The sequence below is a fragment of the Panthera onca genome, chromosome A3 (assembly GCF_046562875.1).
Source record: "Panthera onca isolate mPanOnc1 chromosome A3, mPanOnc1 haplotype 2, whole genome shotgun sequence".
NCBI lineage: Eukaryota > Metazoa > Chordata > Mammalia > Carnivora > Felidae > Panthera > Panthera onca.
In genome coordinates, this window is record NC_138341.1 from 54,882,763 (window position 1) to 54,895,494 (window position 12,732).

A 12,732-nucleotide genomic window follows, 5' to 3' on the forward strand; every position below is an offset into this window, starting at 1 on the left:
ACTCTTTCATTAAGCCTGCCCTCCCTCACTCTTCTACTCAAGAGTCAGAGCCACCTGAAGCATTTGTAATATGTAAGCTTCCTGTGATCTCATGGGTTCTTGGAAAGTTGCTAGTTCAGAATATTAAATTCAGAAAATTAACCTCTTAAAAAAACCAACAAGATGTTTTATGCTGTGGACAGAATTATGGAAGTAAAAATTAAATTGAACTTTAGGGGTGCCTGAGTGGTTCAGTCATTTGAGCGTCTGACTTTGGCTCAGTCATGATGTCACGGTTTGTGGGTTCCAGCCCCACATCAGGCTCTGTGCTGACAGATCGGATCCTAGAGCCTGCTTCAGATTCTGTGTCCCTCTCTCTCTTTCTCTCTGCCTTTCCCCTGTGCATGCTCTGTCTCTCTCAAAAATAAATAAACATGAAAAGAATTCAACTGAACTTTAAAAAAGCCTATACCTGCTGGGTTTTGGTTTTGTTTTTTCAATTTTCAAGGAAAAATAAAAAATTTGTGAAATTCTTTCTCAGAAAACTTGTGTTTGATGGTATAATTAGAGAGGTTTAAGTCAAGGATAGTAAGTACTTCTATCATTAAATCTAAGATGTCATTGATTGTAAGATGATCTGCCACAGAGAAAGGAAAACGCTGCCAGTGAAACCAATGCACACTTCTTATCACTTAGCATTTCTTTAATATTCCTTGAATGGTCTTTTAAACTTAGATCATCCTTATAAAGGAAAATATACACAAAATAAATTTGGTATGGTATGCCTCAGATTTCTGCCTATTCAGAGTCTGAGCCTTCTACATCACCTTTCCATGTTTCCCTTACGGTATTGTCCTTTGTACCACAAAAAATGTTGGTGAGGCAGGATTTCTTTAAAACATGGTCTTTAATTAATTGTCACTTACTCTACAAATTTGGTGTACACATGCCAGCTGTGACAACTGTCGTCATGATTGCTGCCAGCTTACCAGGATCTAGCAGGATCGTTCAGTTATCTATTGCTGTGTAACAAATCACTGGGAAACTTACTATCTGTCTCCATGCAGCCTCAGTCAGGCAGCCAGACTTAGGGCTGGAGGAACTGTTTCCAATGTAGCCTTCATATGGCCTGCAAGTTGTCAGCTGGGACCTCAGCCAGGCCTGAGAACCAGGGGCCTCTCCACATGGCATGTGCTTCTTCAGAGCAATGGTGGCTGGGTTCTAAGGATGAGCATCTGAAAAGAGGAGGCCAGGTAGAAGCAATATCATTTTTAAATAGCTTAGCTTCATAATTCATTTAGTGTCACTTTTGCCACATGATATTAGTTGAGGCAGTCACAAAGTCCCCCCCCACACACCCCCTGTTCAAGGAGAGAAGATATAAATTCTACTTCTTGATGGGGCTTGGCTAGGTTCTGGACGAGTCTGTGAGACTTAAAATATTGTGTCCATTTTTGGAAAATACAATCTGGCTTGGTGATACAAGATGCATCTCAATTTCAAAGATGTAAAAAAGGAGGGAGAGGAGTGATGGGCTTGTTAAAATTGATGAAATTTGTTAGTTGGAATGCAAGTCCTCTATCCCACTCAACTGCTTGCACCCCTCCTTGCCCCTAATTTATTGCAGCCATCATTAATAATGGTACTCATTTTCTCTGAGCCTCACAAGCTTTATTACACAATTAGAAGCTACTACCAACTGTTGGTGATCCCCTGTGGAGTCCAGCTAGTCTCCTGGACCAGGCATTACCTCAGTGTGGACCCCCTCAGTCCTTGGGTCTAGTTTTTGGTATCCCACACAATGATGGGGGTCTCCTGCATGAGACCATCCATATAAACCAAACATGCAAAAACAAAATGGCACTTCATTTGTATACCATGAGAAGTGAGCCTCTTAGCTACCACAGTGCTTAGGTTTGCCAGTAGGTGTACCTTCTGTCAACTTACCTCATGTGCTGCATTGCTTCCTGTGAGGGCCAGATTAGAAGCAGACATTCACAGCATTTAGAAATAATTCATCCAGGCCTCAGTACAACCTAAAAACCCAACTTAGATATTGTGTACATTTTAGTGTACTTGTTTCCATTCTTCTTTAGTATAAACATGTGGCACTTTGCTAGGGGTGGTGGTAAACTATCAAAATATTTTCGTAAGGGATCCCTGGAATAATTCTGATCATGGGGTCTAGGCCCTTCTAGGCAAGTGCTACTTTGTAAAGACATGTTTTCCTTTGGTCACCAGATTGTCCCCTAAAGTAGGTGAAGCAGCAAATAGGCTTTGGATACAAGGCTGGTTTATGCAACCTGAGTATAATATCTCAATCTGCATTCAGTCGCTATGGCTAATTTGGAAAATAAGTGGGCAGTTGGCTTTTAGCTATGTTCCTTAAAAAGGACTGGTGGTTTTTTTTTTGCCCAGGGAGACCTCATCCCTGCAGGTCCACCCTTGTTGTCTTGTGTAGCCCCACCTCATTAATCTGGGTGGGATTAGGCTGCCAGAGCTGCACAGAGCTGCACAGAGCTCTCCCTCAGAGCTGGGCCATGCCCAGCAGTCCCTATAAGCCAGGGGGCCTGGTGTTGCCTCCTGAGAGAGCCTGGGCGCACTGAGCCCATGCTGTTCTTAGACCTGCTGGGATCTGCTCATGGAAGTCCTGTCCCACATCCAGACAGCTGAGGACTCAGGGCTGCTAGGACGGTGCCCCCACCCCACTCCACCCACACCCCTCTACGCTGCCTGGAGTGGGGGGCAGTTCTTTGGCCAGTAGAATCGCCCCTTCGTCTGTCCCACAGGGCTAGGGTGGACAAGTAGCTGCACAAAAACTCTCTTTTATCCAGATCCTGCAAATCTGTGTCACTGTATCGGGATCTAGAGGGAAGAAGATCTGCCTGTCCTTAACCTTGAACCAGAAAAGTGGGTGGTTCCTAATCAGAACAACACAGAGAAAGCAGATGCACATTGGCCTCACAAGGCCATGGCCATTAATGTCCATAGGTTTTGTATATTTTCCATCAACCATCAAGTTTGAATGCAGGAATAGATTCTGGCTGTGTTTTAAGTCATAAAGGGAGATTCAGGATAAACACAACCTCTGCTGCCAGGGAAAACACAGATGTCAGAAACAGCTATGGCTGTGACCAAATACAGCTGCATTTATTTATGTAGTAGCACTGAAGCCATTTTCAGGAAGGATTTTTTTAACAACTGAACTTTGTTTCTGGTGGTCCTGATCCAACTCTGTCCTTAAGTCAACTTAAAGCCAGATCATCCAGCAGTGCCCTTCACACAACATTCAATACGTATAGATTGGTGATAAAAAAATTATGAAATTATGGCAAAACCCCCAAATTATTTTTATTTAAAAATCAAATTATTTTTATTTCCCTCTTCCAAACATCTAGGTTGGCAGTCTAGGCTGCTATGGTGGCTTCATAACGAGAGACCTGACCCTATCTTGTTTTTCTACCATCTTCCTTATGTATCTTTTACCTCATCATCCATCATCACTGGGGCTGTTCCAGCTCCAACCATCACATCCACATTCCAACCATCAAGAAAGTAAGAAGAGAAAGGCTACCCTGTCACTTAAGGAATATCACTTCTGCTTTCATTTCTTTGGCCATGGTTGGTCGCATGGCCACACCTGCCATAGAAAGGTTGAGAAACAGACTTATTCTGTGCAATGGTATACTCAACTCACATCCAGGAGTTCTGAGAAAGACAGGGGAATGAATATTAGGAGACCTAATGGATTTGGCCAGTGTCACAGAATAATAGTCTAGCATAACACATCCCTAAGTTCTCCCATGAGGTGAAAACCAGGGAGTGATCAATTCATACTTCCTCAGGCTGGATCTAGATCTTGGCAACCAATATACACTTTTGGGAATTGCATCTTCTCCCTCAGCTAGTATAGACATGACACAGTGGAATTACTTGTTTTCCTGACTTGTTAAATCTTTTATTATCCTTTACATACATTTAATGGAAGCCTAGCCCTGTACAAAAATATGAAAGGGAAGTTCTCCCTAAAACTGAAACTGATCTTCTATCCTAAATTTCTTTCCTGGAAAATTTGTGTTTACTTAATAACAAATTGTGTCAAATTCTAAGCACTGCTTCTGTCCACTGGGCAGTGCAAAGACTTGGAATACAACATGAGTGGAACACTTGACCTCATGCATTTCCATAAACTCACAAACGAAACTTGAAGGGAAAACAATGTATTTATGATTCAGTGTATAGGTCTCTGCCTAAAATTGCTTTTGTTGGTAACTTAGGTGGATAAATTTTGTGTAGATACAGAAAAAATAATTTGCTAATACTGAAGAACTGTCCCTCACACAAAATGATTTCATCCTTTTTCTATGTAAGAACAACCAAAAGGTTTCTGGCAGATACTCAGGGCTTTCAATTATGCCGAGGTACTATAAGATCTGCCTCTTAACAGCTTTTAGTGAATTGTCTTCCCTCTGGGAAGGAGTCACTCTCTCCTAGGGCTGTGCTTTCTGAATCCCAGGCCTTTGTTACACCTAAAGACCCTGTGGTGTGCTGCCCCCTTGTGGGAAAGTGTGGGCATTGGGGATCACAGAAGAAAATAGATTTTGCCCTTCAGATGCAACTGGAAAACCTTCATTGTTCAATTCACAGCAGGCACACAAGTCAAACTGGACCGCAAGAAAGACATTATCTTATAGAAATTTCTTCTAAAAATGAGAGTGTATTTACGAGGAGAAAAACACTTTACAGCATGGCTAAGCTTGTACACAATGGATTTATTAGCCAAAACTTGTATAGATTTATTATAGATTCAACCTTTTAGTGCACCATGAGAGCTGACTTCCAAAAGGAAACATTTAGCTTTTTATAAAGTGGGACATTATCTTGTAAAGTCAATAATCTATGCCCCACCTCCTATCACCCATTCATTCTGTAAGTTCTAATTGTAATACTAAGTATTTCTCCAAGTAAAGACCTCTTTATACCATCGGCTATCTTCCTGCAAATATTCTAGAATCCCCCCCTTCCTTGTTCCATATTTGCATGGGGTATAGTCACTGATTTTACAAGCTATTTCTGCACGAACAACTCAATGAGCAGGAGCCCTGCATCTGTCCACTTTTGGCACTGTGACCACACAGCTAAAACAGGCAGCACAAAGTAAAGTGTGGTCAAAAGAGATTCACAATTCTCCCTCACACAAGAGGCTGAAGACACTCACATTTCCTGCTCATTTTAAGTCTTCAACTTTTCTTCCTTCCCCCTAAGAATGCTCCCACTGGGGTTTTTGTAGCAAAACAGAAAGTCAGCTCTGGAAGAGGCCTTTGAGTCTGCTGAGCCCCATCCCTCCGTTTGTATACAGACTCAGGAGCTGCATCTCCTGACCCCCTCATCCAGTGCTCTTCATCCTGCACCACCTGGAGGCTGTTCCATGCTCCATCCACCCCCCCACCCCCCACCCTCCACCCCCACCGAGAACCAGGGCACCTTTCAGTCTACCAAGCCAGAAACTGAGATCAGGTGCACAAACAACACCACCTTCAGAGGTGATAAGGGTAAGCAAATAAATACCAGCGAGGAACAGAAGCAGAGTTTGGCTCTCAGCACCCTGGAGATAAGTGTTTGATCTGGGCTGAGCACATCCCTTATCTGGTGAGAAACCACATTCACACTCAGAGGGAGCCTGAGCTTGCAGCAAGCACATCTGGAACCCTATGAGTGCTGACCTGGTCCTCACACTAGATGAACAATGGATTAGGGGCAACTGTTACCACCCACCCAGGGGTCCCTGAACTCCTGGGAGATCATAAGCTAAAGATTCCAAAGAAGACAGAGCCAAAGTTCTCAGCTGAAGAGTCCTGGTGGCCCCAGTCTCTCCTCATCCACTAAGGGCCTCTGGGGCATGCCATGGATTTTCCAAGTCTGCCCAGTAAAGCTTCTTAGAAGTGTCATAAGCCTCATTCTCTCTCTCACCGTTCAAGTTACTGAAGCTGAAGAAAACAGTGAAGAATGAACCCAGGGAGAAAACCATTAGCGTGTCTTTAAAGAGACTTGACTAAGATGATGTACATACAGATAATAATAGTGACAATAATAGCAGCTAATGTTTACTGAGCATTTACTATATGCCAGGCACTATACTAAGTGTTTCTCCTTCAATCCTCACCACAAAACTTTAAGGTCAGTACTATTGTTGAAATTTGCAATTGAAAAATAGGATTCAGGAGATTAAGAGACTTGCTCAAAATCCCACAGCTAGGACACAGGAGATCCAGGAGTAGAAACATGGTTTATCGATCCCCTAGAACCCAGACTCTTAACCTCTTCTTTTTCATATATTGGTGTAAGTTGTTTGATGCATTTCCCCCCCCATCTGTTTTGCTACATTAAGGATAAAAGTCCTGTGAAATAGTGTTATCACAGTGAATGGAGCCTTTAGCAGGGATTTTCATGAGAGCAGGAGAGATGGAGGGAGCATTGATTGAGTGCAGGATTGGGAGGGGGGCGGGAAGGAAAATGTGTTCTAGCATAGACTGGGCGCTGGCTTCCTTTCCACCCTCGGCACAGCCCTGTTTTCTCCCATTACGCAGGCAGCAGTGGCCTCCCCTGCCTACTCTTTCCTCCTCCCTCAATAACAGGAACCCATTTCTATTGTAGCACACAATAAAGATTATGCTTGCCAGCCTCTCTTTTAGCTAGTTGTGGCCACTACGGTGAGCATGGGCTTACACTCCAGGGACAGCAGAATACAGAGCATGAGGAGCCTGGGGACAGATGGTACCATCACACCTGCCTGAGGCTGTTTACTTCGACTTCTTCCACATGATGGACAAATGCACTTGTTTTGTGTTTAAGTTCATAACTTGGGATTTTCTCTTGTATGCATGGATACCTAGTCCTCACTATTAACTTCTTTTCTTCTTTTTATAAAGGGATTCCCAGAATCCCTCTCCTGGCCCACGTGACATGAAAACATACAGGAAAGGGAATTCTGGTAAGTGTAGTTCAGCCTAGCCAGGTTGGGATATTATAAAGCTACCTCAGGTAGCTCATGGAACTGAAGGAAGAGCTGAAAAATCAGGCTGTGGACAGGAAAGAAAGCAAGGCAGCTCTGGGGATCTGGCAGATGACACTCCTATTTTCTCTATGTCTCAGAGTCACCTCCATCTGTATTCCCTCCTTGTACTGTTCAAATTCTCAGGACAGTCTCATTGGCTGGTGAGGTCATGTGCTCATGCCTTGACCAAAGGAGAACAGACTCCTTGACTGACTGTCCAAATAACAATCCATGAAATGGTGGAGTGGTGGTCCCCCAGAGGGAAATCAAAGTGCTGTTTTAAGAATAGGGGTGTGCATGCCGTAAAGGCAGACACAGTGGATACCCATTGCACCTGTTATTTGTCTGGATTGACTGCATTTTCAAGCAGGCTCTCCCTACGTGGTAGCTGAAGAGACCGAGTGTAGATCAGCTCAACTGAGCAGCCCCTGTGGGCAGAAGGCATGTTCCCCTACCAGATCCAGTAGAGATCTTGGGATCAAGGTTCATTGGCCTTGCTGGTCCCAGGGCTTCCCTAAGCTAACTTGTGATGGTCAAGGACAACAATTGCTCCCATTATTTAGGCCCAAGCCCACAAAGTCCAGACAATGTGGAGAAGATCGGGTGGTTCCTATACCAAAGTGAGGCTACTATCACTACAAGATGCAGGGGAATGGCAACTGGGCAAGCCAAAACAGCATGCTTGGGGAGGCTTGGCCCCAGCCCTGCTCTTCACATGCTGCAGGTCTAGCTTGAGGCCTGTACTTGCAAAACCAGCAACTGAGACAGCCTCCTGCAAATCTAAAAGATCAGACCTATGAGGAAACCAGCACAGAAGACACAAGAGCATGAGTAAGGGAAACAGAGTAACCAGGATGAGGGTGGGCAGAACCCTGAAAAGCATATAGAAACAAAGACCTCAAGATCCCTGGGTGGGGAACAAGGATACATAATTGTTTGATGTTGGATACAAGAGCAGACATCACCAACCGATAAATAACTTGCATAAGAGTCATTCCAGTAATAGCTGCAATTCTCAGCCCATGGACATTCTCATTAGTAACCATTGGGGAAGACCTAGCTACATTTCTGGGCCCCCTGGGCCTCCTGCCCTCATAGCTCTATCAGGAGCAGCCTGAGTAAGCAAGGAGAAAAATGGGACCTGTTAATTAGTATAGCTCCCATGTGCCTGCCTGCCATGGGGAAAGGACACCCAAGAGGGCCTGGTCCCTCAGGCTGGGCTGTTATTTACCAGGCCCAGTGAGGCCCGAGGCAGGAGCACTCCAGTGACCCTGGTGCTAGTCTCCAAGGAGAAGCAAACTCTGAAGCAAGATGCAAGGCAGTGCAAACCCAGTGAGTCAAGCACCCAGTGGCAGCCATGAGGTCTGCTCTGCATACAACAGGTAAAGGCCTCTTAGAAAGATTATTCCAATCCACATGCCAGGGCTCCTCCCCTCTAAGCATGACCACCTGTCCTGGGATGTTGCTGGGCTTTTAGTTAAAAACCCAGAAAAGTGCCAGGTAGACCAGGAGGAGTTGGTCATTCTATCCACCTTCTAGGACTGAAGTATCCTCTGACAATTCAGAGGAGCTGACCAGGAGGAGCTTGAGTGTGTATGTGAGGGGAGAAAAAGTCAACAGGGATAATTTGGACTTTGCTCACCCATGCTTTGGGGGCCTTAAAAATAAGGAAGGAAGCAAAATTGTCTGCCTGGTTTGTCATTCGCTTCAAGGCAGGTGACACCATCTTTGCCATCAAAGTACTTGCAAGCTAAGAGAGGTGTCCCACAACAAATTCAGAGGGGAAGCAAAAATGCTGCTCACAGATCATTCATGGTCCAAAAAAGCATGTGCTCCCAGTCAGATAAAGAGGAAAATAATTAATAAAATGTTGTCAAGGAGGGAGACCTACCTCTTCCTTGACGCACAGGTCCTGTCCTGTCAGTAAACTGAACAGATACTTTCCTGAGGATCTGATATGTGTCAGAAGAATTATACTCTTTTATTATGTAATTATTCCCACTCCAGAAAGTAGAGGCTATTATCCCCATTCTACCGATGAGGAAACCAAGGCTCAGAGCAGTTGAGCAAATTGCTTCAGGTGACACTGCTAGAATGTAGTAGATCCAGGACTTCCCTCAGTTCTTCTGCTCTGTATCTGGTGTCCCTTCTTCTGCAGCAGGCTAAATAAGTCAGGTACTAATACATTACTCACAACAGAGATCCCCTGGGTTTGATTGCATTGACTGTGAACCTTTGACGCACTTGCTTTCCATTTGACAAATTCTACAGGACCTCATGTAGATGAAGAAGGAATTTTATTTGCTGTCTTTACCAGTGAAAGTGGGACTTGGTTTGGGACTCAGGCACTGTCTGTAACACCTGTCATCTGCAGGGTGGGTGTTCTTGATATGGGATGGGAGAGGACCCTGGGGAGGGAGGTGATGGGCCATTACAATGGTCAGGAAGGATCCTTTGGGGATATGTGAAGAAGTCACTCCTGCTTGATCCTCACCAGGGACAGGAGCAGACTCAGTTGCCAATAAAGTCCCATTAATCTTTAGAAGGCTACAGCCATCACATTTATTCAATAGCAAATACGGATTGTTAAGCTAACCGGACCATAACTTAGAACAGTAGTCTCTAAATTGTGCCTTTTGTATTCATCACTGTAATAAAATTGTCTAATTGGAAAAGTCCACATTGACAAATCAACAGGAAGCACATTGATTTAATAGTAGCTCTGAATTATTAATTCTTCAATTTTTTATTCCATAGAGCTATTACATTTTCATCAGATGGACCTTCTCTTTTTTTTTTTTTTTATTTTTTAATATATGAAATTTACTGTCAAATTGGTTTCCATACAACACCCAGTGCTCATCCCAAAAGGTGCCCTCCTCAATACCCATCACCCACCCTGCCCTCCCTCCCACCCTGCCCTCCCTCCCACCCCCCATCAACCCTCAGTTTGTTCTCAGTTTTTAACAGTCTCTTATGCTTTGGCTCTCTCCCACTCTAACTTTTTTTTTTTTTTTTTTTTCCCTTCCCCTCCCCCATGGGTTTCTGTTATGTTTCTCAGGATCCACATAAGAGTGAAACCATATGGTATCTGTCTTTCTCTGTATGGCTTATTTCACTTAGCATCACACTCTCCAGTTCCATCCATGTTGCTACAAAAGGCCATATTTCATTTTTTCTCATTGCCACGTAGTATTCCATTGTGTATATAAACCACAATTTCTTTATCCATTCATCAGTTGATGGACATTTAGGCTCTTTCCATAATTTGGCTATTGTTGAGAGTGCCGCTATAAACATTGGGGTACAGGTGCCCCTATGCATCAGTACTCCTGTATCCCTTGGATAAATTCCTAGCAGTGCTATTGCTGGGTCATAGGGTAGGTCTATTTTTAATTTTCTGAGGAACCTCCACACTGCTTTCCAGAGCGGCTGCACCAATTTGCATTCCCACCAACAGTGCAAGAGGGTTCCTGTTTCTCCACATCCTCTCCAGCATCTATAGTCTCCTGATTTCTTCATTTTGGCCACTCTGACTGGCGTGAGGTGGTATCTGAGTGTGGTTTTGATTTGTATTTCCCTGATAAGGAGCGACGTTGAACATCTTTTCATGTGCCTGTTGGCCATCCGGATGTCTTCTTTAGAGAAGTGTCTATTCATGTTTTCTGCCCATTTCTTCACTGGGTTATTTGTTTTTCGGGTGTGGAGTTTGATGAGCTCTTTATAGATTTTGGATACTAGCCCTTTGGATGGACCTTCTCTTAAAGAGGGCCAAAGGGTTATTCTGAAAAATTCCTGAGACTGAAGTAAGGAAGTTTTATGGGTGCTGTGAAAAGCCATTTGGTTTTTTGTATGCACTGCTGTGTGTGTGTGTGTGTGTGTGCGCACGTGCACACAAGCATGTGTGTGTGCACGTACGTGTGTGTGTGTGTGTTTCTAGACTGATTTTCTTAGGTGATCTGAGCCAAAGATGGGAATTTAAAGTTTGCTCTGTTATTTCTGTGGACTGAGATTACCATTTGGGGAAGAAGAGATGGGAATCGATATAAAAGATCACATACCTGGCCACACTAACCCCTCTGAGGACAGTCCAATTTGGGCACAGGCAAGCTTACTGTGGTTAAATCCATAGCACATGACTAGGCCCATAACAAAGACTGGCTTATTGGTTAAATGATTGAATGGGACACTGTTGGTTAGGAACTGCATTCCTAACTGCATGTGACAAAGACTCTTGAATATAGTGGTTTATTCTCTTATATAATGGCAGTCAAGATGCTGGCAGTCTAAGGTTGTGTGGTGAAACCACATTATTCAGCCTCCCTTCTTTCTTTTCTCCAATCCCTAGTACATACATCATTTCTAATGTTCTTCTCTATGGAATGCTAGCCATAAAACCACTGCAAGGACACTGGGGTGGCCCAGTTGGTTGAGCATCCTACTCTTGATTTCCGCTCAGGTCATAATCTCATGGTTTGTGGGATAGAGCCCCATGTCAGGCTCTGTGCTGACAGTGTGGAGCCTGCTTGAGACTCTCTCTCTCTCTCCCTCACTTTCTGCCCCTCCCCTATTCGTCCACATGCATGCTCTCTCTCAAAATAAATAAATAAACATTAAAAAAAACCCACTACATATGTTGGAAGAAGGCATAAAGGCAGAAGGGCAGAAAGTGGCATAACTTCCAGTAAGCAATATTGCACGATATTCTAGTAACACTGCCACTCACAGCTCAGGGGCCAGAGATAGTCATGTGGCCATACTTCACTGAAAGTAAGGGTATGAAGTGTAGCCTTTAGGTAGGCATACCACCATTCTGAAATAAATTAGGGAATCCCTACTCAGGAATTAGGGAAAATGGACATCAATTTTGCATTAGTAGTTTGTTACAAAACACCATTAGTATGGCTTTTGGGGGAGACAGATTGGCAACATCTACAAAAATATTAAATATTCATATTCTTTAAACTAAAAAAAAACTATTTTCAATGCATTTTTTAGAGAGAGAGAGTGCAAGAGGGAGAAAGAGAGAAAGAGAGAGAGAGAGAGAGAGAGAGAAAGAGAAAATCTTACGCAGACTCCATGCTCAGTGCAGAGCCTGTTGTGGGGCTTGATATCATGACCCTGGGATCATGACCTGAGCTGAAATCAAGAGTTGGACACTCAACTGACTGAGCCATACAGATGACCCTAAAAATTTTATTTTTAGAAGTCCTTTATATATATTTACTCTCACATATGTAAATACACAAAAATGTATATATGTGCTTATTATAGCACAGCACTATTTCTAATATCAAAAAATTAGAAACAGGGGGTGCCTCAGTGGCTCAGTCGGTTAAGTGTCTGACTCTTGACCTCAGCTCAGGTCATGATCTCATGGTTCATGAGATCAAGTCCCATATCGGACTCTGCACTGGCACCGTGGAGATTGCTTGGGATTCTCTCTTTCTCTCTGTCCCTCCTCCACTCTTTCTCTCTCTCTCTCTCTCAAAATAAATAAACACTAAAAAAAACTGGAAACAAACTAAATATCCATCAACAAATTGTCCAAGAAACTATAATATACACTATGGGATATTATGGAGCTATGAAAAAAGAATAAGATGACTAGAAGTACTGAGATGGATATGAGGTATTACTACATTAAAAAGCAAGTTGCAGAATACTACACATATTATAATAAGTGCAATATTATCTCA

At 43.4% G+C, this 12,732-nt stretch overlaps 1 long non-coding RNA gene across 4 annotated transcripts in view; it reads right to left on the bottom strand.

Annotated features, from left to right (window-relative positions):
* Positions 1-624: 624 nt before the first annotated feature.
* Positions 625-12,732, bottom strand: part of LOC132660319 (uncharacterized) — a 69,586-nt gene continuing 57,478 nt past the window's right edge. The window contains exon 7 of one of the 4 annotated variants that reach the window (XR_013554668.2): positions 625-1,214. This is a non-coding gene — a long non-coding RNA (uncharacterized LOC132660319). The other 3 variants (XR_009601716.3, XR_009601717.3, XR_009601720.3) reach the window with 3 other exon arrangements.